This window comes from Stegostoma tigrinum, chromosome 17, assembly GCF_030684315.1.
Source record: "Stegostoma tigrinum isolate sSteTig4 chromosome 17, sSteTig4.hap1, whole genome shotgun sequence".
NCBI classification, from domain to species: domain Eukaryota; kingdom Metazoa; phylum Chordata; class Chondrichthyes; order Orectolobiformes; family Stegostomatidae; genus Stegostoma; species Stegostoma tigrinum.
This window is the reverse complement of record NC_081370.1, coordinates 4,246,071-4,274,009: the sequence shown is the minus strand read 5'-3', so window position 1 is coordinate 4,274,009 and position 27,939 is coordinate 4,246,071. Positions and strand designations below refer to the sequence as shown.

The 27,939-nt window shown below is 40.9% G+C and overlaps 1 protein-coding gene across 5 annotated transcripts in view; it reads left to right on the top strand.

Moving 5' to 3' along the window:
• The window catches only part of LOC125459567 (potassium voltage-gated channel subfamily KQT member 1), a 676,985-nt gene that overhangs the window by 13,603 nt on the left and 635,443 nt on the right, over positions 1-27,939 (top strand). The gene's annotated exons all lie outside the window — the stretch shown is intronic.

Here is a 27,939-nt window from a genome sequence, read left to right as displayed (position 1 = left end):
GAAGATAGAGGATCAGCCAGGAGAGCATCGGAATTTGGAATTAACCCAAAGTAGCAGTGACGTTTTTAGCATTAGATGGCCAATGTGAGGTAGCCAATCTTTATCTTTGAGACAAAATAACAAACATGAGCAGACTAATTGACCACTGGAGTTTTCTCCATGAAAGAAATGCCCATATTTATATAGTGCTCTTCATGACCTAAAAAGCTCCACAGACAAAGAGGCATTTTAGAACTATATTCATTGATGTAATGAAGGAAGCGTAGCAGCCAATTTGTACACAGCAAGCTCCCACAAGCCAAAATATGACAATCACCAAATAATCTATTCCTGTGATGTTGGCTGTTAATGCTGGAAGTAATTCCTCAGTTCTACTGTACTATGACACAGGATCTTTTATGTACATCTGGGAGGGTAAACAAGACCTCACTTGAAGGTTTCATCTAAAAAGGAGCGTAGCCTCAATACCACACTGGAGTGCTCACCATAATGTGTGTGTAAATCTTAGACTGAGACTTGAGCTCATCACCTTCTGACTTGGAGGCAAATGAATTATAGCTGACAGTGTGCACTAATTTGTTCTTGTATGCCCACATGTACGCGGTTCAGAAAGAACTCACAAACTAGCAATCAGAAATGGGAACTATTTATTAGCCCTCAGCCACATAGCAATTTGACTTTACCTGGTTGAACAATTTATGAATTGCTGCATATAGGTGAAGCCAAAAGATCTGTCAAGGGTTGTGTTCCTTTCAAATGAACCAACCAATGAGACCCTGGTTCACAGTTTGGCCACTTCCATTAAGGCATTAAGTATTTTCGTGCCTCGTGAGTTATTTTTGCTACCTTCCACGTTTTGACCTTTTTGTATTCCACTTGCACAAAGTTCTAAGATCTTTTGAATCTGTACGCTGATCATCTTCTGATTTCAACTCACCTTTGGAGCCCTTCTGTCTGTTTGGTTCTATTTTTAGTCTTCCTTGCTGCTGCTTCCAGCTCACAAATCAACAGTTCACATAGACCATCACATTATAACAAATTCCTTTACAGTTGATGTAAACCCTTTAAATCCTATTTCATATACTCTTGAAAGCAATGAGAAATTCCATAACCATTTTAAGGTTTTTTTTCTATTGCAATGCTTCCAGGTCAAAGGTTGTCGCAGTTCTAAATTCATTTCTAAATTACATTGGCCTCAAGTTCTCAACAACTAAAGCATTTTAAAAAAGCTTTGATTGTGAGGTGTCAGCATTTGTTCATTTGTAACACTCAAGCCTCTAAGTTAGACAGTCAAGGGTTTAGGTTTGACTTCTAAATCTGGTGATTAATATTCTAAACTAAAGGAGTACTTCGTTCCTTTGGATTTGAAGGAGCTTTCAAGGTAGACTGTTAAACAATGTCCTTTTCTACCTTCCTGAGGCCCTACCAAAAAAGTGAATTATCATGGCCAAAATTTATTTCTTAACCAACACTATTAAACTGGACTATCTCGTCATTTATTGCAGATCATACGACTTTACTTGGCACAAATTGGCAGCCACTTTTCCCCACATTATACGACGACACTGTTTTAATGATTGTTGAAGGGTCATGAAATGTGCTGTAGATATGCAGGCTCTTTGGGTAATAATCTTTTTCTAAATAAAATCAAACAAATTGAAAGAAAGTGCAGAATCCTTTCAGTCCTCTGGCTAACAGTACCCTCTCATGCAATAACCCAGGCTAATGATTCATTTCATTGCTGTTTGTCGAATGTTACTAATATAGAATGCTATTGCATTGTCTACATAACAAAAGTCATGGAACTTTAATAATACTTGGTTGTATTCAAGAGATAATAAGGCGCAGAGCTGGATGAACTCAGCAGGCCAAGCAGCATCAGAGGAGCAGGAAGGCTGACGTTTCGGTTCTGAACCCTTCATTCATCCAGCTCTACACCTTGTTATCCCAGATTCTCCAGCATTGGCAGTTCCTGCTATCCCTGGTTGTATTCAAAGTACTTTGCTGCATTACACTAATGTCACCATATGAATGCAATTATAAATGATCCATGCCTTAATGGTATGTTGTCTGTCTCATTATACATTTATACTCCTTTAATTGTTTTGTAAATTTAATTTTCTTTGCTGATACAACAACAAATAGACTGTTAAATCCAGATCATTTGACCCTACGGACTCTTCAAGGGAATTTAAGGGTCTAACAGTAGTCTGGTTCATTTCTCATGGGTCTGAAACTTCTTGGGGTTGGTGTGGGGTTGCAGTCAAAGGGGAGGGGATATCATGTTGGCTTGTTTTATTTGTTTGACTTTCTCCCCTATTTTGTATCTCAAGAATGTTTTGTGCTGTGAGTCATTGCATATGCAAGTAGGTGAGGGTTCCATTTGGGTGAAAGGTTATCTAAGATGTTAGCAAACTTGGGCATGACCAGACTATTTCTTTGCCTATTGATATGCAAGGGTTGAAAGAGAAACATTGGAAACTGAGAATAAGAGTGAAATTCATTGTGGGAATTCAATGCTGGATCAGGTATAGGAAACAAAGCTAAATAAAGGTAAAAAAAAGAGAAAGCATCTGAAAGAAAAGGCAAGAAAAAATACAAATTATAAACATAACATTTTCAGATCTCCAACGACAATTCATTACCTGTAGGTAATTCAATTCAAATTACACCCTGAATAGGTCAGAGAGGTTGATTAACAATTATTAATGATTATCAGGCCTTTAAAAGGACACATATTTTCATTTACTCCACTTAACTTACACTGGCAAGTTCATGGACAGTGGATATGCAACACTGTGAAACTTATGGGAAGTTGAAGGCAACTTGCAGTTTTGCAAGGTTAACTGTGCAAATCATTTAGAAACTTATGGCATATCCAATTCATGAGGTACCTCCTCATCACACCAAGTTGCTGGATTACTGGACAATTTATCCATCCATGACTAACTATATTAAATCCATCAGTAATTTCTGGAATGTTATACTGAGCAATTGGATTTCATTACTTGTGCATATAATGTTACTATTGAGCATGTCTTGACGCAGTTTTGTGTTGGGCGACAGGCGCAGCTGGTTAGAATGGGAATATAGTCAAGGGGTCAGGATGTCGGTTTCATGGACAAGATGAACTTGATGATGGAAAGGAGGCAGAAGAGAGAAACTAGAGAAACAGGTCATATCCCTCAGCATCCATTGGTTCTGGACGGAAAAAGTTCCAACCTATCCAGCCTCTCCTTATATCTCAGACCCTCCAATCCTGGCAACATCCTTGTAAATATTATTCTGTACTCTTTCTACTTTAATAACTTCCTGAAGCAGGGCAAACAGAATTGCACGGAGTATTCTAAAAGAGGCCTCACCAATGTCTTGTACATCTGCGACATGACATTCCAACTTCTTATACGCAATGCTCTAACAAGCTGCTAGAGGATGTGGTGGAGGCAGGTACAAGTAAAACATTTAAAAGATGTTCAGACATGTACATGAATAGGGAAGGTTTAGAGGCATATGGGCCAAATTCAGGCAAATGGGACTAGTTTAGTTTGGGAAACAAAGAAACAAAGAAACCTACAGCACAGGAACAGGCCCTTCGGCCCTCCAAGCTTGCACCGATCAAGATCCTCTGTCTAACCTGTCATCTATTTTCTAACGGTCTGTGTCCATTTGCTCCCTGCCCATCCATGTACCTGTCCAAATATATCTTAAAAGACGCTAATGTGTCTGCGTCTACCACCTCCGCTGGCAACGCGTTCCAGGCACCCACCACCCTCTGTGTAAAGAACTTTCCATGCATATCTCCCTTAAACTTTCCTCCTCTCATTTTGAACTCATGACCCCTAGTAATTGAGTCCCCCACTCTGGGAAAAAGCTTCTTGCTATCCACCCTGTCTATACCCCTCATGATTTTGTAGACCTCAATCATGTCCCCCCTCAATCTCCGTCTTTCTAATGAAAATAATCCTAATCTATTCAACCTCTCTTCATAGCTAGCACCCACCATACCAGGCAACATCCTGGTGAACCTCGTCTGCACCCTCTCCAAAGCATCCACACTCTTTTGGGAATGTGGTGACCAGAACTGTACACAGTACTCCAAATGTGGCCGAACCAGTGTCCCATACAACTGCAACATGACCTGCCAACTCTTGTACTCAATACCCCGCCCAATGAAGGAAAGCATGCCATATGCCTTCTTGACCACCCTATTGACCTGCGTTGTCACCTTCAGGGAACAATGGACCTGAACACCCAGATCTCTCTGTTCATCAATTTTCCCTAGGACTTTTCTATTTACTGTATAGTTCACCCTTGAATTTGATCTTCCAAAATGCATCACCTCACATTTGCCCAGATTGAACTCCATCTGCCATTTATCTGCCCAACTCTCCAGTCTATCTATATTCTGCTGTAATTTCTGAAATCCCCTTCACTATCAGCTACTCCACCAATCTTAGTGTCATCAGCAAACTTGCTGATCAGACCACCTACACCTTCCTCCAAATCATTTACATATATCACAAACAACAGTGGTCCCAGCACAGATCCCTGTGGAACATCACTGGTCACAGGTCTCCAATTTGAGAAACCCCCTTCTACTACTACCCTCTGTCTCCTGTTGCCCAGCCAGTTTTTTATCCATCTAGCTAGCACACCCTGGACCCCATGTGACTTCACTTTCTCTGCCACGAGGAACCTTATCAAACGCCTTACTGAAGTCCATGTATATGACAACTACAGCCTTTCCCTCATCAATCAACTTTGTCATGTCCTCAAAGAATTCACATCCTCAAAGAATTGGAAAACTGGTCAGTGCGGACTGCTTGGACCGAGGGTCTGTTTCCAAGCTGGATGACTCTATGACGCTACATCAAGGCCAGGGACATGGGGAATGTTCGAGAAATTTAAGCCAGCTGGGCTGTTGGAAGTTGGGTACATGGCAGAGGCAGCTGTTTGACTTTAGTGACACCAATTAGCCACAGTGTCCTTTCAAATCTGAGTTCCTTGAACTAAAGAGAGCAGAGGACATCATACCAGGGGATCAGCCATGGTGAGATCAAGCAATAGTTTTTTTGTGGTAGGAATGCAAAGATAGAGAAAAGGTTTAAAATCACTGGTGGAACATATGGAAGTGACCATATGTTGTGATTCTACATCACGTTTTCACATCAACTAATGATCATTCAATCATGTTTACTTGCTGCTGCTTAAGTCAATTCCAAGGACATGCATTTCTTTGGTAACTATTTAGTTGGTGCTTGTATAGTTTATGCTCAACAATATATTCGCTTTGTTTCATGCATCCTGTAAGCTGCAAGTCAGAGTGCTTATGAACCGTTCCCAAAAGCTTTGTTGATGGATTACTAATTTCCAGGAGAGGTTATGTACAAAGATAACTGAGCACAGCAATCACACAGTGCTTGAGTTGTAACTCTGCAACTGAACTCTCTACTGCTCTTGTTCACTCTTGCTTTTTTCCAGAACTCTTTAACATTTTAGCAGTTCTTCTCAAGGAACTTGTCTCAACAGATATATTAGTGAAGTGCAAAATCAAGAGCAAATTGCCAATGGGAAAAATAACCAGGAAAAGCTTTACACCGTCTGTAGCAGTTTGAGCCCTTAGAGCAACATGAGATGTATATTCCTAATTATTCTGCTCATTCCACAATGCTCTCTAAACAATGAAACAGAGCTTACTATAACATTTAAAAGGCTAACATTTTCTTCCCAGCTTTAGCTCTGGTTTAATGTTCAATTAATTCCATATTCAGAGTGATGCAAGACTGCTATTGTGTCGTTAACTCAATGGCATGGATTATCTGACACACAGGTTTTAGTTTAATTTGCATTGACATCAAAAGGAGACCAAATGGTCCATTATCACCATGCTGGAAGTATAACAGCTTTATATCATACATAGACGTGTTTCGAACATGATTTGGCAACTGTGGTGAGCGGGATTGGGAAGTTGACTCCTGGTGGCAGGACATTTTGAGCCTTTTGGTGCAGTGGTAGTATCTTTACCCCTGGAACCTGAGGCCCAGGTTCAAGTCCCACCCGCTCCAGATGTAATAAAATCCCTAAACAGGTTGAATAGGAAAAATTGGTTAAGTTCCTACAGCAACCTAAATGGGCTTAGGTTCAAAGTTGGATAATTTCATTTATAAAGGCTAGGGGAAAACAACATCCACAGAATGAGAACATTTTTGTTTTGAAGTGCATGCCCTTATTGTTTACAGTGGTCATTCTGGTCCTAAAGTGATTTAATTGCGATACGTAGTACTCAGTGATATCACACAAACTTGTGCCTTGTTAAAGTTGTTGGTGATTGGTGATCTCAAATATATTTTTGATTAGGTTGGAATGGTCAGACCAATTTATTGCTGCAAATTGGATCAAATCAATTTGCAGCTAAAACGTTTAATGATGTGCTTCAACTCATGTTCCTGACTTGATTCCATGGTTGGGAAAGAATTGACAGAAGCACACTGGTGTATAATGTGTCAGGCAATTCCTCACTCACTTATAAAGGGAATCCTACTAAGCTTTTAATTTGTAGCTGGAAACATTTAATTAGGATTAAGTAAAATGGGTAATTGTACTTTCTCAGACACAAACTTCTTACTGGACACCTGCTATTTCTGGTTAAATTTAAAACATTCTTAGTAATGTTATTGCAATTCACTGTATTTATGGAGGCAAATTGTTAGAATTAGCAACCCAGTTTAATTGAGGGAAATTGTATTTGCGCTGTGACACACAATTGGAATGCCTGTCCATGTAAAGTGATTTATTTTACATTTATGCTGAATCCAGTCTCAGGCTTAACTCGAAACGTGAATATCAAGGGAAAATTGATTCTTGGCATGTGTTTAGCATTGGTGCAAGGCCAAAACTGCATTTCTCCTTAAATTGGCAGTGAAAACATTCCCTGAGATTTAATCAATAAAATGTTTTGCTTTTGAGAAAATATTGAATGTCACTCAATTATGTTCACCTGCCGGATAAAAATTGCCAGTGCAACAACATTCTACCTTTGTACCATTCATCTTGTTTTCAAAAGAATAATAACTTGTATTCATATGCCCTTTTAACATATAAAAAGTTTCCAAGATGTTTCGTAGAAACTCTAATCAACCAAAACAGGTTCCTCCCCAGGATTTCTGCTGGGCATTTTTTGACTTCTTGCGAAAACTGGCATGAAACTCCAGTGGGCCTTCCAAAGGTACCAGGTAAATGCTTGACTATACATTTCTTCTGGCAGGGTGGAGTGCTCAACCACTTTTCCACCAAACTCACAGCAGGAACTCAAAGACCCGATGTGGGAATTCACCCCTTTGCTCTTCAACTGAACCACTGACCTCCCCAAGTCCTGAGATCTTCTTTCTGTGGTTGGGGTTGTGTTTCCCCTTCCTTGTTTAGCATTCCGAAAAGTTGTGTGTGGAAGGTTAGACAAGAGCTTGTTGGTGTCTAGACTAAGCTTCACTGTGTACACACTGAGCTATGTAGCTGCTTCTGATTTCACAGATCATGAGACAGATGCCTAAGTATGTTTGTGTTATCAACACAGTCACAAGGTTGAATCACTACCAACTAGACATTTGCTGCTGGAGGGTTTTGTGCTTTTTATTCCCTTTTATTACTGCATGTGCTTAGAGACAAATTGACATGAGTGGAAGGATTACAAAGGCAGCCGTGTGGTATTTCTAAGCAATGGATTAAGCTTGATGAGCATCATTCCAAGGGTGAGACAGTTCAGTTATGGAGAAAGATTGATGAAGTTGGTACTACAGTCCTTGGAGAGGAGTAGGCTGAGAGGAGAGATATTAGTTTCCAAAATCATGAAGGTCAGGGCAGAGTGGGTAGGGAGAATCTAACTTATAAATGGATGAAATACCAGATATAAAATGCTTTGCAAAACAAGTAAATAGGAGGCAAGAGAAAAAAAATGCAATAGGGTCTGGAACATACAGCCTGGAAGGGGCTAACATATAATCCTTTCCAAAGGGTTCCCAATGCTGAATAATTGCCAATTTTCAAGTTTAAAGTTCACAGGTAATTTCCACACAGTCAGTGCACTGGGACGTCTAAGGAGTCACAACAAGCATTATTTAGGGGTATCAATTTTCTGAAGACGAGGAAAGTGTGGGCCGTTATTACTGGTTTCATTGTGGAAGCATCAGAATCCATTACAAACGTGGCAACCAACAGGACTTGAACATTTGAATCAATTTGCCTTCAGTTCATGCAACTCTTCAAGACTGAGCACATAGGCTAAGCTGCCACTTCACTGTTTGCAGTGAAAGAAGCACATTTTCAGACGAGACATTAACCAAGCCCTCTGTCTGTTAAGAGAATGCAAAATATCTCAGGCCACTATTTTGAAGGAAGGCAGGAAAATTCACCCCATGAAAATTTTAAATTAACTTATAAAATAGAACAAAAAAACAATTTCTACCATTGACCCGAACCAATAACTCTTTAGCCAGCAAAACATCTCAAGAGAGCTTCATGGCTAGCACGAGGGGTCATAGTTTTAAGCTGGTTGGTGGAAAGTATAGAGGGGATGTCAGAGGCAGGTTCTTTACGCAGAGAGTTGTGAGAGCATGGAATGCGTTGCCAGCAGCAGTTGTGGAAGCAAGGTCATTGGGGTCATTTAAGAGACTGCTGGACATGCATATGGTCACAGAAATTTGAGGGTGCATCCATGAGGATCAATGGTCGGCACAACATTGTGGGCTGAAGGGCCTGTTCTGTGCTGTACTGTTCTATGTTCTATGTTCTATGTTCTATGTCACCAACATCAGTGCCTCTTTGATCTTATATTTTTATTTGCTTGCCATATTCACTTAACGTGGTGACTCTTTACCCTCAATCAAAATTACCTTTACTGCACTCCATCCCTCACCCTAATTCATCTTTTTAAAAAATAGAGTTATAGAGTCATAGAGGTGTACATCGTGGAAATAGATCCTATGGTCCAACTCGTCCAACCAGACCGGATATCCTAAATTAATCTAGTTCCATTTATCAGCATTTGGCCAATACCCCTTTCTATTCATATACCCATCCAGAGGCCTTTTAAATGTCCTAATCGTACCAGCCTCCACCACTCCCTCTGGCAGCTCATTCCATACATGCACCACCCTCAGTGTGAAAAATTTGCCCCTAGAGCCTCCTTAATCTTTCTCCTGTCACCTTAAACTTATGCCCTCTAGGTTTAGACTCCCCTACCCTGGGAAAAAGACCTTGGCTGTTCACCCTATCCATGCCCCTTATAATTTTATATAGATCTATGAGGATCACCCCTCAGCCTCTGATGCTCCAGGGAAAAGAGCCCCAGCCTATTCAGCCTCTCGCTCTATCTCAAACCCTCCAACCCTGACAATATCCTTGTAGATCTTTTCTGAACCCTTTCAAGTTTCACATTATCCTTCCTACAGCAGGGAGATCAGAATTGCACACAGTTTTCCACAAGTGGCCTAACCAATACCCTGTACAGCTGCAACATGATCTCCCAACTCCTATACCCAATGTACTGACCAATAAAGGCATGGATACCAAATGCCTTCTTCACTCTCCTGTCCAACTGCTACTCCACATTCAAGGAACAATGAATCTGCACTCCAAGATTTCTTTGTTCAGCAACACTCTCGAGGATCCTACATTTAAATGCATATAACCTTTCTCTGATTTACCTTCCCAAAATGCAGCATCTCACATTTATCTAAATTAAACCCCATCTGCCACCCCTCAGCCCAACAGTCCATCTGATCAAAGTCCCATTGTACTCTGAGGTAATCCTCTTCACTGTCCACTACATCACCAATTTAGGTGTCATCTGCAAACTTACCAACCATACCTCATATGTTCCCATCCAAATTGTTTATGTAAATGACAAGAAGCAGGAGACCCCAGCACTGATCCTTGTGGCACTCTGCTGGTCACAGGTCTTCAGTCTGAAAAGCAACGCTCCACCACCACCCTCTGTCTCCTACCTTTGAGCCAGCTCTGTATCCAAACAGCTAGTGATCCCTGTACTCCATGTGATCTAACCTTGCTAAGTAGTCTACCATGAAGAGCGTTGTTGAATGCCTTACTGAAGTCTGTATAGATTATGTCCACTGTTCTGCCCATATCAGTCCTTTTTGATGTTTCTTCAAAAATCTCATTCAAATGAATGAGACATGATTTCCGACACACAAAGCTGTGTTCCTTACCCCTGTCTTAAATAGTGCACCACTTTAGCCAACCTCCAGTCTTTTCGTCTCAGCAAGGGGCCCAACAATCAGTTCCCTATCTTCCCACAGAGTTCTAGGGTACACCCAACCATGCCCCAGGGAGCTGTCCACTTTTATGCATCTTAAGACATCCAGCACCTTCTCCTCTGTAATATGGACATTTTTCAAGATGTTGCTATTTATTTGTACAAATGTTCTAACTTTCATATCTTTCTCCACAGTAAACACTGACATGAAATACTTGTATAGTATCTCTCCCACCTCCTGCAGTTCCACATATAGGCAGCTTTGTTGACCTTTAAGGGGGCCTGTCTTCTTCCTAGTTACCCCTTTGTCCTTGATGTATTTGTAGAATCTCTTTGGATTCCCCTTAACCCTATTTGCCAAAGCTATTTCACATCCATGTTTTGCCTTTCTGATTCCCCTCTTAAGTATACTTCTACAGCCTTTATATTCAACAAGGGATTCATTGGATCCCTGCTGTCTATACCTGATATATGGTTCCTTTTCTTTTCTTGACCAAAACCTCAATTTCTCAAGTCATATCGAGAAGACTCCCTTCTTGTCTTGGTATTTACTGGTCATGATATCAGTCCCTGGGAACACCCTCGACTGAAAAAATGTGACAAATTGTTTTTAATTTGCATCATTCAACCTTCATGTCCCCTTTCTTGTGACAGAGTTCTTTTTCACGCAATTAACCTGTAACGCCCAGGTTCAATGTCAGCCTCCCTGAGCTAAACTTGTCCTTCAATTACACTAACGTTAAAAGGGTCTTTTCCTTTTCTGTCTTTCACAGTAGTGCCTGACATCTTCTTAGCATCAACTTTACTGTCTTTTCAGTTTATTCTGGAAGCTTCAACAGTGTGGCCTATTATTTATCAACTTATGAGCCAATTCACAATCATCCGCCATTTGTAGGGTTCCCATGTTTATGAACTTTGTGGTCATCCAGGTGAGACCTTAGTCTGAAAGAGAGATGACTTTTGAATTCCTTCACCACTATTAATCTCACTAAGCTTAGGAAAGTTCTGTTAAAATTTTGTTGAGCGACACCATTTCCTTTCCTCTGGAAAATTCCACACAGGTCTGACTTATTTTCTTCCACAAATAGGCCTCTGGATCCAACTTGTAAGCATAGTGTACTTTACTTCCTCATAATCGTTGGAGTGCTCTGCTGAAAAAAAAAGGGGAGATACACTTCCAAAGGATTCCCTTCCTAAACACTTTATAGAAATCTGTTGCATTCAATTGAGAGGACAGATGTGACCATGATGTCTCCTGTGCTTTCATATCATAACTAAGTTCTCTTACAATAAAGCAACACCTAATACCCTCTCTGCTTACATTTCAACTTTTTTCCAATTGCGTCATACTGTGTCTAAAGTGCTAACGCACTGCTGGAAGGAAAGAAGAAAGGGCCGAAAATACACTTATGATCATTTTACTGGGAAGGAGGTTATATGTGTTTGTCTTCCATGTGTTTTTAAAAAGGTTTATGCTTTGTGTCACCAGCACTGCTGAATAAGTGAAACAATTTGTCCTCTTAGCCATTGTCTCAACTTACTATCAGTTTAAGCAAGCTATTTTTTAAAATTACGGAACAAAATTGTGTTCAGTGTTGGCACATGGTAACAATTGGTGGATATCCCAGACCAATGTTTTACAGGTGTCTTCTTATGCACTTCATTCGCCAGTCAGCGGTGTTGGAGGAACAGCATTGCTCAGGAAGGGGTCCACAAAGTCTTATCAAATTAACTCAGCGCTCAATTATGAAACATATGCACTGGCAGTGATCTGATGCAGATTAAGCTACAACAGGGAGCTGAAAGGAATCCCAATGGAGATGAAGTGTTTGTATCAGCAGAATGGTTATTTCTGTGACATCGCATTTACAACAGTGCAGTTAATTATTCTGTAATCTGTCTTGGCAAATGTAGCCATTTGTGGATTGACAAGAATTGACAATGTTTATTAATGAGTGTTGCACCCTGACCCTGTGAAGTTACGTTTCTTTGGTCCTCATTTTTCCCCTTCCCTGAAATAATGATCTGGTTAATTGTACCAAGACTTTTAAGACTGTGTACACAGCTAAGAAATCCAACTGATTTGTAGCTTTTTCAGGTCAAAGGATAAAGTAATGAGATATTATGTATAAGTTTACTGTAAAGCAGAAACTTCGTTAAACTATTGGATGTTAACTCCCATTTCTTCTACTTATGCACCCAGATAGATGATGTTGCGTTTGATGTTACATAACGATGCTACATTGAACACATTTGCTTTCCACGTGAATGAATAAATTGACAAAAATGCTTGTCCCCTGGTTGCTTGATTATGACATTGCAGCTGTAACTGAACAGCCAGCCTGATCAACTAAAAATAGCCCTGGCTTTTCCTCACTTGGAAGTGATACTGAATGGTCTCTCGCTCTCTTTGTTACTTGCAATTTTTTTTATTGTACTTTAAGCCAAGTTGACAATTCCAGAGCCAGCCTAAGTTCTGCTCTGAATTGCCTGGGCAGCACTGTCATCTGTATGATGCGGCAAGTTTTGGGTCATGTTTTCGCATTGATTTTGAGGCAGTCAAAAGGAGTTTACAAAGGTGCTAAAGTAAAAGCAAAATCAGTTGACTGATGTACTATCTGGGTCTTGAAGTGGTGCGTGATTACAGTGTGCGATTGAATGGCATAGAGAGCTTTGCACTGCTACCCTCTGCACTGGCCACTGTACAGTTTGTTTTCTCAGTGGAAATTTCTTTTCAGGAGGAAATTGAGCAGAAGGGGCAAAGATAGCCAAGGTTGGAAAAGAGTCAGAGAGGAGGTGAGGCAAATCGTGTGTCGCTGAACTTTGGGTTTTTATTTGAAGGAGATAGGGAAAGCGTGTGAGACGTAAGTAGTCAAATACTGTTGGTTTCATGGAAAAAGAATGTGCTGAAGCAGGACAATGAGCAATGTGTCTTGATTTTAAAGACAAACTGAGTTTGGAGATGAGGAAGAGTGCATGTGATAGTGCACATGAAGTTCAGAAAGATGGACGGAGGAAAGGTCAGAGATCACTGTGTATGGTCATACTTAGGATGTAAAAACAAGAATCGTCAGTTAGAAACTGGAGAGTGGAGGTGAGAGTCAGCATATTGCCCTTTTTTTCTATCTATCCTTTATGGAAACAGAAACCACTTGCATCTTATTTCTGTACTTTTGGAGAGGAAAGCTTCAGGGGATCCATGCCAATCCGAGGTTTACCGTTAATAATGGTCCTGACTCTGTTCTCCACCTCTGCTTTTGGCTTACACTCAAGGAAACAAACTCTGGAACAACAATAGATATTACAGGAAAAACTCAGCAAGCCTGGCAGCAATTGTGAGGAGAATACAGAGTTAATGTTTCGGATCCAGTGACCCTTTATCAGAACAAACTCTGGGGCACCTTGAAAGATCCAGAGCTGGTGACGGTAAGCCAGGCAAAATAAAACTAGCTTATCTGCCCAAACTAAATTTTAAACAAACTTTATGGTATGCTGATGTTGATGAGAGGAGGAAGGACATTGGCTGGAAGTCCTGACCTTGCGAAAGTTTTTGCTGACAAGGATTCCCTGCCTATTACATGCAGCAGAGTTAGCGCCACAAGCAAAGTAGTAACAAACCTACAAGCAAGGGGTTTTCACGTCCTTCCTCACAACTCTGGTATTTCTGGCATTGGAAATTGATTTTACAGATTTTCTCTGCTTTGCATCCAGCAGTTGAATGTCTCCTTTGATGCAGACATTCTGCTTGCCACAAGGGTTGTGGTTTAGTACATTTTCACTATCTTTGTGTCTCAATTACAGGAATTAAGTGAACAGTGCCACATTTAACATGAAAGCTGTATAAATGAAAGCTACTAGCATTGATTGGAGATCACATATTTCTTGCATTTCCCTTATGAATATTGGACATAGTAATAAATTGATTAATGTTCAGTTTTCAGTCTCCATTTGTAAGATGTTTAACCTCTTTCTTGACTGCCCTGTTACTGTGGTTATGTGTCTTGCAAAGTCTACAGATTTTATTATGTTTCTCTCTCTGCTGCCTCCTCTGTTGGAGAGTGATAAATAAAGTTTGTCCAATAATGGCTTTCTGAAGTTGAGGTTATGCTCATCTTGGAGCAATCCAGCAGAGAGATTGTGTTGAGGATTGAATGGAAGCTTCCTATACATTTTATTTGAAGAATCAAGAACTAAAACAAGTTGTTTCACATTTTTGGGACTCTTTAAATTTGATTTTGAGGCAGATTGAACAGTTTTTTTTTCCATTTTTAGAGTGTGGACATTGCTGGCAAGTGAGAGCCATCCCTAAGTATGCCTCGAACTGAGTGACTGCTAAATAACTTTGAATCAAGAGTCAACCACTTTACTGTTGGCTTGGAGTCAAGCATAGGCAAAACTAGGTAAAGGTTGTACATTGTTGAGCCAGAATGGTATTCATAGTTACTATTACTGAGTTATAAATTCCAGAATTATCCATTAAACTTAAATTCCAGCAGTTGATGGGATTTAAACTCGTATTCCCACAGCATTACTAGTCTAGTAATGTTACCACCACAGCACCATCTCCCTTCATTGTTCTACATGATCTGTCAAGCCCCAGAAGAAAAGTCACTGGACATTCTGCCTGGATTCCCTTGTCCAGCTGTATCCCCTCCTACCATCTTCACTCCCATGAGCCCGTTCCAAAACTGCCATGCCATAAATTGTTCATGGGACTTCCCTTTGTGTTCCTGGCTTCTTCCACTGGCTTGCTGCAGTCTTCGATCATTTTGAGCATACAACTGACTGGCAACATCTGGATATAGAGTCATAAAACACAGAAAGATTCCCTTCAGTCCAACCAACATATGCCTACCATAATCCCAAAGTAAACTAGCCCTACCTGCCTTCACTTGGCCCACATCCTCCCCCCTAAACATTTCTTATTCATGTACTTAACCAATTGTCTTTTAAATGTTGGAACTGTACCTGCATCCACCACTTCCTCTAAAGTTCGTTCCACACACGAACCACTCTCTGTGTAAAAGATAATGCCATTCATGTCTTTTTTAAAATCTTTTTCCTCTCACCTTAAAAAATGCCCGCTGGCCTTGAATTCCCCCACCCTTAGGGAAAGGACAACTGCCATTCACCTTGTCTCTGCCTGTCATGATTTATACACCTCTATAATGTTATCCCTCCAGGAAAAAAGGTCGCAGCCTATCCAAACTTTCCTTGTAACTCAAACCCTCCATTCTCAGTTTTGCCTCAAAGTTTTGCATCAAATCCCTTCCCACCCAAGAGGCGGGATTCTTGCTTATTTTCCATCCACAGTATCAACTCTTTGAAACATCTAGAAATCACAGTCCTGTACCCATTGCCCTGCCTCCACTTCCAAATGCATCTCCATTTTTAAGTATCACTTAGTACAGTATTGTTAGTGTCCAATTGTATATGTAGTATATCAATTGCAAGACCATGCAAGCCCAAACACTTTTGCAAACTCCTGACGCTACTTATGTCGAAAGGTCCATTGCAGATCAACACTGGGCCCTTTGAACTGCAACCAAGTTGTACTGTGGCATCTTCAGTTAAGTGTAGTGCTGATAAGGGAAAAGAGAGTGCTAATTCATAGATGTACTTACAACTGTTTAGGTCTCAAGCAGTATAATTCTGTCCATGAACTTCTTGCCTCTGCGCAACCACAACACCCCCACCCCCCGCCAACAAATAAACTTCTCTTTTAGCATTTGTCCAAACCTTCAGTCATCTGTTTTAATATTCTCCTGTGTGGCTCAAGGTCAAATTCTGTTCCATATGCACTCCAGTGAATTTAAGTGGCTCAGGGTGGATTAGTACATGAAAAGGTGCTGTATATTGCTCTGTGGCTGCTTGTCTTTCACCATAAGAATGAGGTGTTTACCCTATTCACGGCATGCTGCATTTTAACCCATCAATACATAGCAGTGTCAGAATTGGTGTACGGACCATTTAGCCTTTCAAGTCTCATGCACCATTCGATGAGATCCTGAACGATTTAATTGCATACATCTGCCTTTGTGCCATATCCCCTAATACCCTTAACAGGGAAACAATAGGAATTAAAAATTAATTTGCAAGCTAATGTTTTGAGTCTAGATGACTTAATCAGAGCTGAAGTGAAGTGTTGAGGGGGCAGCATTTATACTATTGTTTGGGGGGGGGGGGATGGGGCGGAGAAGAGATGTTGATAGTTCGGATTAAGTGATCGGAATGTGAGAATGGTGTGTGTCTCCTGCCAGACTTGTAAGGACAGGCAGCCAGTCCAGATTCCAACATCTATAGTAATTTGCTCCTCCAAATCTCTGTTGTCCTTTGCATTTCTAATTTCACTTCTATAAGGCCCAACTCTCCGTTCCAGGAATGAGAGTATTCTAGGACTCAAATCTTACACGATGAATTAATTTGCCACTGGCCCTTAGATGCCCCTGACTCCACAATTTGTTACACAGACATGAAGCTGTTACAAATTGGAAATGAATACTTACAAATGCGTGACAGAGATTCCTGTACATACAAAAAAAAACAGGTTGAATTTATAGCGAATCCATTGTAAAAGGTACATTGGCTTGGATGCATAAAATGATCAGCAGTAGATAATTGGAATTCTTTAAATCGCTTCCTATGTTCTATTCTGAATCTAACATTCCGATTGGTCTCTGGTATACTTCCGTTCAATTGGTTAACTGGGAAGTGACTGCATGCTACCAGCCTGCAGTGCCAAAGGGACAGTTGCCATGAGTGGCACACGCAACCTGCAAGCAACAAAATGTGGCATCAGGATAAACCCAGCAGAAAGAGAGGACAACAGTGCCCCAATGAATTCAGATTCCTTTTACTCATAGCAATAGTGCAGCCAAATACTTGAGACATCCCATGTAAATTAATTGCAGTATCTGTGCCCTTGATCACTTTCAGCATTCCTACCTCTGTCTTGACTGGGAATGTAAATTTGTCACTTCGGATTCGTTTTTGCTCAGGGACCCTGCTTATGCAAAAGCATGCCCAAAAGAACGTAGAGTGATCTGGGCATAAGCAGCGGAGGGTGAGAGTCTGAGCACCTCAAAAAAGCGTGCCACTGTTCTCTGGTAACTTTAAACCACAGCCTCAACCCGCCTTTTTTTTGACATTCTTTTGTCAAGTCAGCTCAAAGCTTTAAAATCATTTGTTTCTTCTCAGGATCATTTGCTTGCAATTGAGCGTGAAGTCTATTGAACCTCTTTACTGGTGTCATGGACTGAAGAGACTGGACATCTAGGTAAACCAGTCTGCCTGAACAAATAAAAGAATGTCACTACTTTTTTTCTTTTAAAAAATATATAAATCAGGTGCATTTGTGAAAAATAAACATTTTTTCATGCAGCGAATGGTTAGTAGCTGGGATGTACTACCTGAGAGTGCGGTAGGAATTGAAGTATTCAATAGGAAACCAGATAGTTTCATCCGTAAAGTAAGAATGTGAAGGGTGACAGGGAGAGGGCACTGGAATGGACACCAGATAAATTGTACCTTCAAAAAATTGATGCAGAAATTGATGGGCCAAGTGGCCTCCTTCAGTGCTGCAACCATTCTGTGATTATGAGATCAGGCCTCTCTAAACCTATTCCAAATTGTAGATGTTGGTCTGTTCGCCAAGCTGGAAGGTTTGATGGCAGATGTTCACAGCACTTCACAGGAGGCTCCACAGTACAGAGGATGTCACCTAGAAAGGGGATGAAACTCCTGCTATTAAACCTCCCAGTTCGGCGATCATGTATGGTCTACAACCAGCACCCGAGCTACAAATCTTTTCTCAAACCCTGGATTATTCCAAATCACTTGTTGACAAAATCAGTGATGCCAAGTGGAGGATGACATGTCTGTCAAAAACACAAATTGGTTAAGGGATGCGACAAATCACTACCTTCTACTTAATGACACTTCTCAGGCTTAATTACACCCACGTTAAAAAAGCCTTTAGTGGCATCTTTCACAACTGTAGTATAGTTAACATGAGAAACATACCCCCTGTAGCCATACTGAAAGGGACCAGATATTCTAACCTCATCTGAAGAGAATATAAGATCTAGTTGTAAGTAAAGAGTTCTTACATTTCAAAAAAAAGGGCCATTGTCTCGAGCAGAATACTTCTGGAAAACTTAATAATGACAAGGCTAGATTAGACAGCCAAACTATAGCGGCCAAACATCTCAAACCACTTTACTGTCAATGAAATGCTTTCAAAGTCATAGATTGATACAGCCAGGAAATAGACCCTTCGGTCCAACCAGTCCATGCCAACCTTAATCCCAAACTAAACCTGTCCCACCTGCCTGCACTCCCTCCAAACATTTCTTATTCGTGCACTAAATGTCTTTTAAATGTTGTAACTGTACCAGCATCCACCCTTCCTCTTGCGGTTCATTCCACACATGAACCACTCTCTGTGTAAAAAAAATGCCACCAAAGTATCGTTACTTGTCTAACGCAGTAGCCAATTTGCAAACACCCTGATTAATCTGTTTCGGTGACGTTGATGGAGGGACGTACATATTGGTCAGGACACTGAGGCTAACTGTTTTTGCCCTCGTGCCATGGGATCACTTCAGTCCACCTAATAGAGACTTTGGTTTAACATAGAACGTAGAACATAGAAAAGTACTGCACAGTACAGGCCCTTTGGCCCACGATGTTGTCCCGTGGAATATTCCTAATCCAAAAATAAAATAACCTAACCTACATTCCCCTCAATTCACTGCTGTCCATGTGCATGTCCAGCCGTCGCTTAAATGTCACTAATGGCTCTGCTTCCACGACTACCACTGGCAAACTATTCCGTGCGCTCACAGCTCTCTGGGTGAAGAACCTCCCTCTGACGTCTCCTCTATACCTTCCTCCTAACACCTTAAAACTATGACCCATTGTGGCAGTCAATCCTGCCCTGGGGAAAAGTCTCTGGCTATCAACTCTATCCATGCCTCTCATTAACTTGTACACCTCATCTCATCCAAAAGTTAGCAATACTGCAGTGGTCATAATTTTTGTAATTAAACCTTTAATTTTGTGACTGTAAAGCAAATGTGCTTCTAACTGAGCAATGCATTTATGCATTTATTTTCTTTCTTGATGCTTTTTATATTCCGCACTGACTTAGGCCTCAGATGACTGACTGTGTGGAGTTTGCATATTCTCCCCATGTCTGGATGCTCCAGTCGAAAATTGTGCAGGTTGGATAGATTGGCCATAGTGTCTAGGGATGTGTAAGTTAGGTGGGTAACCATGGGAAATGCGGCGTGACAGGGAAAGGGTAGGGGGTAATCTAGGTGCTCTTCAGAGGGTTGAAGTGGACTTGATGGGCCAAATGGCCTGCTTCCACACTGTAGGGATTCTATAAAGCAGAGTAAAATTAGTCAGATTGTCTGTGCGCTCAACACCTGCTGGAGCTGCACCCGCACAGATCTCAGCGGTTTAGTGTCCAGCTTTGCTGTGATTCTCTATGTAGTTGAATAGCTAGCCAGTACTTACTCTCAATGGCCAACTTAGGTGAGATGCTGCCAAGAGACTGTAATTGCCCAGCAAAATGTCAGCTCCTTCAGGTTAAGAGAGTTGTGAGTCTTTGGGATTCCCTTTCTCAAACTGCAGTGGATGCAGAACCTTTAAATATTTTTAAGGTAGAGATAGCTAGATTCTGGATTACCAACTGGATGAAACATTATCGGGGATATGCAAGAATGTAAAGTCATACAGCACGGAAACAGACCCTTCGGTCCAACCAGTACATGCTGACCATCATCCAAAACTAAATCAGTGCACTTGCCTGTGCTTGACCTATATCCCTCCAAACCCTTGTGATTCATGTACTTATACAGATGTCTTTTAAACATTGTAACTGTACCCAAATCCGTTACTTCTTCTAAAAGTTCATTCCACACAAGAACCACTCTCTGTGGAAAAAGAGTTGACTCTCATGTCCTTTTTATATCTCTTTTCCCTCACCTTAAAAATATGCACCCTAGTCTTGAAATCGTTTCTGATGAAGGGTCTAGGCCCAAAACATCGGCTTTCCTGCTCTTCTGATGATGCTTGGCTGCTGTGTTCATCAAGCTCTACACCTTGTTATCTGAGATTCTCCAGCATCTGCCGTTCCAACTATCTCTGGAGCGTTGAGGTGTTGAGTGTGGTGTGACAACCAGCCTTCCAGCGTAATTTGACACTGAGACATAATATTGCCCAACCAGTTAATCAAGAACTCTTCACTCTAATATATTGACAGCACTGTTAAGCTTATTGTGACCGCATATCTGCTGCTTTCTGTGACTTCTCCTCAGGTTTCTGTGTTCTGATAAACTGAATATATCATCTTTCCCCAAACGCACCTGCCTGCTGTGACGTTAAAATGAAAGTCCATTGAAAATCCAGCAGTCCCATTAAATGGAAACAACATCCGAATGAATCACCAGGAACTGAGTTAAGAATCTCTGATTCGGACATATTCCTGGAAGTGTTATCACATGATTGTCTTTTCCAACCAGTCAAGCAATCTTTCTCCCCATCTCCAATATTTCTGTGAAGGTATTAAGTGTTTTAAGGGGAAAAAAAAAGAACAAAAAATGTTTTGTGCTTTGGCATGTGCTCTCAAATGTCAGAAACGTGAGCGCCAATTACTCTTTGATCTGTCAAACTGGTAAGACTGCACCACTTTCAGGCAAATTCAAACCAGATCTATGCTTTTCCAGCAAGAAGCAGTATGGGCCAGTTGTGCCCAATTGAGCTAAAGCTAGCAAGTAAACTCAACGACTTCTGTCTGAGCGGAACCCCACCTTTCTTCATTTTCAGATACCCAGTAAGTCATATAATGGAATTGCTCTGAGATCAGGGTACTGGGTCGTGCTTTAAGGATCTTAGATCTAACCCGAACCTGATCAGTTGATTCTAATGGAACATGGTTTGCAATCATGATATTAACCTCATTAAAATTAAAACAATCTCAGTTTAAATAGCAGAGGTTGTATTTCAAACACACTTATACTGGGTTGGTTTACTAGCTAAAGTTGCAAGATTTAATTGATTAATTTAATTTAATTTGAAAGATTTAATCAGTCAATTCTTTTATTGAGTATAGAACTGTTATTTCAAGTAACATTTCTGGGCCAAAGATTTGAATTGCTGCATAACTTACCCCAAGAAGTGAGTAATTAATTAGTCATAAAACTGAAAGCATGGAAATGTGTAACAATAAAAATAGTCAAACACATTCAGGAGGTAGCAAGAAATTGGTAGACATGATATTTTGAGAATCGATATTGAACTGAATTTGTATTAAAATTACAAACCAAGACCATTACCAATACAAACACCATTCTTAGATATAAGGTACTGAAGTAAGGAATCGGGTTACATTGGTATCTTTTCATCCTACATCTTGTGCAGGTAAATTTAGCTGCTGCTCTGAGTCCCTTTGATTGTTCTGGTTTTGGTGACGATGGTAACCAGTTCCAAAATTGGGCCGATTGCGAAAGGAATTTTCCAAGCTTAGTGCAAATATTAACTTTTCATATTTGCAGGGTGGCATTATTGCCATATGACTAGTTACTGAGGACCGAAGATTAATCTGAGTAAAAGTCAATGCATGCTTTCAAGCTGAATATTTTTCATTGCGAGGCCAAGGTGCCACACAGACACTGCATATTTGAGTGAGGGATGGAGGTAGCCAGTGCACTTCAATGAAGGTTGTGGATGGGAAGTCTTACAGGGGTGAGACTTCTGAGGATAAATATTTTATTTGTTTATTTGCTTTTGGAGTATACTGTCCACTCTGCCAGCCCACTTCAAGTCAGCTTGTATGTACGTACCCAGCTGCACCTGGTTAGTGTAGTGGTTAGTATCCCTGCCTGTCACGCAGGAGACTTGGTTTCAATTCCACAATGGGGAGTGCTTGCTCTGTCTGAACTCAGCAATGCACCTGTAAGGGCATGTTCTTTGCTGGCAGCATGGTGGCTCCATGGTTATCCACTGCTGCCTCACAGTGCCAGAGACCAAGGTCCAATTCTACCCTCTGGCAACTGTCTGTGTGGAGTTTGCGCATTTTCTCCATGTCTGCGTGTGTTTCCTCTGGGTGCTCCGGTTTCCTCCCATGGTCCAAAGGTGTGCAAGTTATGTGAATCAGCCATGCTAAATTGCCCAAAGTGTTCAGGGATGTGTAGATTGGGTGCATTAGCCATGGGAAATGCAGGGCTACAGGGATGGGGTAGGCAGGTGAGTGTGGGTGCGATGATCTTCGGAGGGTCAGTGTGGACTCAATGGGCTCAATGGCCTATTTCCACACTGTAGGGATTCTATGGATTTCCAAGGCCTTTTGCCTCCTTCAGAGTGCAATTGCCTGAAACAATGCAACAAATGAAATTACTTTGAGGTGAGCTGGGAAGTGCAACTCCTGCAAAGCCTGCCTCAACACAGAAAAGATATACAAGGATGTTGCCAGTGCCTCGGGTTTGAAGTACTGGGAGAGGCTGAATAGACTGAGGCTAATTTCCCTGGAGTGTCACTGAAACGTGTCCTTATAGAGATTTATAAAATCATGAGGGGCATGGATAGGGTGAATAGCCAATGTCTTTTCCCCAGGATAGAGGAATCTAAAACTAGAGGGAACAGGCTTAAGGTGAGAGGGGACAGATTTAAAAGGGACGGAAGGGACAGCTTTTTCACACAGAGGGTGGTGCGTGTATGGAATGAACTGCCAAAGGAAGTGCTGGTGGCTGGTACAATTACAACATTTAAAAGGCATCTGAATGAATATATGAATGGAAAGAGTTTAGCCGGATATGAGCCAAATGCTGGCAAATGGGACTAGATTAATTGAGGAGATTTGGTCAGCATGGATGAGTTGGACCGAATGGTGTTTCCGTACTGTACACCTCTATGATGCTATGTTGCATGGCTGAGACAATATGCTTAAATTTAAGGAAGATCAGGGAAAATCTGTGGTTGATAATTGTTGAGTTAAGCTCCAGCACCTGACTAGAATACACTTTCCCTCTTGTGTTAATCCTACCGCCTTAATATTGTATATATTAGCAGTTTTGCTTTCCCCTATAGTTGCATTCAGAGAAGCATCTTTTATTTAATCGCAAACCTTCTCTGATTTGAGTCTTTTGCACAACATATTCCAGGAAGATACCCCTGTTTCCATTGAGATGTAAATCTCTAACTCCCTGATGAAGTAAGAACTTTGTTCTTGGTCTCGACTTAAGTCACTCTGAGTTGCGCATGATTATAGAAAAACAAGTATGATTAGTCCAGATTAATTCAGTCCAATATATCCTCTTCTCCACCACACATCAAATATCTGGCATCTGCCTTTTATACCGGCAGTAGTGTTAAAAGCTGCCTATTTATAGGGCTGTGTCATCCCGTATAAATGTAGCTAGAGCAATCTTAAATTCATGGTAAATAACAGACAGGCTCTTGATGTTGACTGACCAACCACTTAAAGATATCTGTGACGCAGCATGTGAATGCAAACGTATCTTACCACTGTGCCCTTGCAAAAGATTCCATCACCAATGCGTCTCACAGATACAAGACAAAGATTTGTTCAAAGCGTTTCTGATAAGGGAGTTGGGAGTACATTTTCTGATACCCTTTGGATTACTGAATGTAAAACAAATCAAACCTATAGTTGTAAGATGCTGCCTTTTGATCCCCCCCACCCCCCCCCCCCCCCCCCCCCCCGCAACACCACCCCCACCCCGACACAGCATCAGATTGCGCTCTTCTGGGCACAAGTTCACATCCTGCAAACTCTGCACTAATCTGCATTTCAACACAAAACATTCCTCCATATGTCTGGGAGTCAGAGGGATAAAATCAGCTGGTACAGTTCATTGAGGGGGAAAAAAGGCAGAAATGCCATCCACCAATTCATCATATAGTGCCACAAATGTACAGAAGTATGTTCATTGATTTTAATCACAAATCTATTTTTATTTTTCCAAAAAAAAGCATTGAACCAGCAATTTTACATACATCGAGACATGGTGGGGGAGTGAGGGAGAGCACTTCAATGATGCTGTGCACAGTCTCTGCTGTAAAGTACATTATAAAAAAACTGTCACCTGGTACTGTTTAAGCAGGTTGCTGTTTTATCTGATGCCCTTTTTATTTCAGGTCAATTGCGGCACTAATAGATTGCAGCCATGGAAAATGAAGGTAGATGTGTAGAGCCCGGGTAGCAAAGTGGTGAAATGCCGCCACTAACACCATCTACTAGCACCTACGTAGGTCAGCCAGATAACAGTGAGCAGTTCACACCACAGACATCACGTGGAAAGATTCTGCTAAAATTCTTACGCTTGTGTTCACAATTTTGGATGGTTTAATTACCCAATCTTACAGATAACAAACAACAATTTTTACTTCAATATTACATTGAATGTGATAAAATTTTCCAGAGTACTTCACATTCAATGCAATATTGAAGTAAAAATTGTTGCTTGTTATCTGTAAGTTTGGGTAATTAAACCAACAAACCATTTGGCACCAAATTGCAAGAGGATATTATAAGAGAGTTGAACAAATTCTTGGTCAAAGAAGGAAAATTTTATAAAGCAAATTAAAAAGAAATGATGTAACAAACATCTGCTTGCAGGTCACCAGACAAAAATTTCCTATTTGTTTCGAGATGTGATTTTTTTTTAGTGCTAAAGGCGATCAGTTGTGTGCAAGATATTTAATATGTATGGGTGGAAGCCTTAGATTTACGTTAGGCCATTTGTAACTCACTTTCAGATGAAATAATACCTGCATAGGGGCTACAGGTGCCAGTATCATGAAGATACTGTACTGTTTTAGCCTTTAACTATTTTAAATATATATGTCAGATGCTACTAACTGTTTACACACTGGAATGTGTTAGAGGCTAAAGATCAATTCCAGGACCTATGGTGTCTGTGCTTTCTGCAAGGTAGACCCCAAACTCTGGAATTTCTTCAGTGCAATACTTCACCTTCCTTTAAAACCCACCTTATTGAAAGCTTTCAGGAAACTGATCTAATATTTCTTTATGTAGTTTGGTGTCACGTTCTGTTTTATTAATGTTCATGTGAAGCGCTTTGGAATGTTTCATTACATCTAGGCAATGAGATCATCGAGTCTGAGATACTTGGCTGTATTTGCCCCCATCATACTATCTGTGGCCGAGACAAGTTGAGGTGAGGGGTGGGGCTACGGGTGGGGGTGGTGATGGGGCAGGAACTTATATTTATATAGCACCTTTAACAAAACGAAACAACTCAAGGAATCCTAAAGGGGAAAAAAATGACAAGAGTTCATTGAAAGGAGAAGCTTTATGGTGCAATTGGGAACAGGTAGGGTAGATGGAGAGAAACTTTTTCTGATAAACGGAGAATTTGGAATAGGGATATAATCTAAATGCTAGAGAAGAGGTTTCAGGAGTAAAATGAAAATAGGTTTCTAAGCAAAATGGTAGTAGAAGATTGGGTGTATCTTGTGAAAATAGCAACTAATGCTAAACCAATTGTAAATTTTCAATCTGCATTGATAGATTTTTGATACCCATAGGTGTTAAGAAGGCAGAAAGAGGTAATTTGAGTGTATTTCAGATTAGCTATGCTCTCATTTATTGGTGGGACAGACTGAAAATATCTGTTCCTTTGGGAGAGAGGGGAAGAGTTTAAGAGAGGGGTTTTGGGGCCGAAGTAACTAACAGCACAGCTATCCATGGTGTGGCAATGAAAATCAGAGGTGCACAAGAAACCAAACTCAAATGTGTTCTGGTATCTCAGAGGGTTATATGTCGGGGACCATACAGATATATGTAGAAAAATTTGGACAGAAGGATAAGAATTTTAAAATAAAGGTGATGCCTAAAATGGAAACCAATGTAGGTCAACAAGCACAAGCCCTAGATTGAACCTCTTTCCTCCAGCATATCTGGATGAATTTGGAGGATGATTTCCATATTCTGGGTAATATTTTGATGGGACTCTTGTGGGGTGTGCCATGGGCTTTGATGGACTGTATTCCAATTATTGATCCCTCTGTCCATAGTAATGTTAACAATTATCTTATTTCTTTATTCTTCTGCTTATTCTATGAAGATAATGCTTAATTACTTTTTAACTTTGTTTTTTGTCACAACTTTGTATCTAAGCTTTTTGTACTCATGGTGCCATGTGTAATGGCATAATACGCTTTTCACTGTTCTCCTGTACTTGAGTACACGTGACAATTAAATGTAAATCAACTGTTTTGTGGAGTTGTCAATCTCTGCCCAACAGCAAACATACACAACCACTGTCCTGATAAATCAAGTTGGGCACAGGCTGTAGTTGGTGAAGCCCACTCATGCCAGGCCTTTACCAGCTACAACAAGCTCCCTTAGGCTGTCCTGGACAAAGCCCCCAGCATACTGGCCTCCACAGGGACCAAGCGCATCCTCAAATCACCAGTTGAAAAGCTGCTGCACCAGCAAAGTTAATCTACATTGCTTTTTCAGTGAGGTGTGCAATAGAATGGGCCTATGTAACTTGGAGTTTAGAAAGATTCTGAGAGAACCTGAGAGAGCTGTAGCTCAGAGATCAGTTTCCCTGGCTGGAGAGCCTAGAATAGTGCGAGAATAAACGATCTGGAGTTTGGGACTGAGCTGGAGAGAAATCTCTTCACTTTAAAGGGATTGTGAGCCATTGCAGCTTTCCACTCCAGACCGGTGCGTTTGCTCAGTCATTGAACATATTCAAGGGTAGGTTCGATAGATTTTGGTTCACCACAGTGGAAACTAAACAGAAAAGTCATGTTCAGGCCAAGGATCAGCTGTGGTCTTATGGAGGAGAATTGAACATCATATAGGTCTCTCCTGCTCCAATTTGTTAAGCCTGTTGCAACCTATTCCCCCATTTTTATTATCTCTGTCTTTTTACTACTCTCCCACATTTTTTCAAACCAACATTTGCACATATGTAACACACGTTCATAAGTGCAGTGTCTGCCTTAACACATCATTTAAGGAAATCATAGTTGACCCTCGATCTCAGCCAATGCCTGTGTCCCTTTGATTCCCTTAGAATCTGCAAACAGTCCCATCTACATCAGCCTTGAATAAATCTAATGACTGAACATCCAGTCTCTCACTCGCTCTCCCTACTAAGACTTTTCAGAGCTTTGGTGCAGGTTCTAGTCACTCAGAGCATCATAGTTCCTATTCCCTTATCAATGTATTGTACCTAATGTTCCTTTCCTACCCATGTTGGAGCTCGGGATACACAAAGAACCATGTCTCAAAATGTTGGCGCTGACTGCCAATCATAATATCTAGAAATAGCCTCCTCTCACTCGATTTTAGTGGCCCAACAGCTGTCAACCCACAGAATTCCTGCTTTTGTTTCTCAATCAGGTAATTCAAGAGGATTTGGGGCAGCATGGTGGCTCAGTGGTTAGCACTGCTACCTCAGAGCTCTGACATTCAATGAGAACATGGTCAATCTGATAATCCTTAATTCCACTTTTATGACTTTTCGCTCTAAGTCTTGATTCCCTTACTGATTAAAACTCTCAGCCTTGAATATACTTAATGAGCATCCTTTGATAGCGGTCTTTGGTAAAGAATTTCATAGATTCATCGCCCTCTGACAGAAAAGAATTCCTCTTCATCTCTGCCT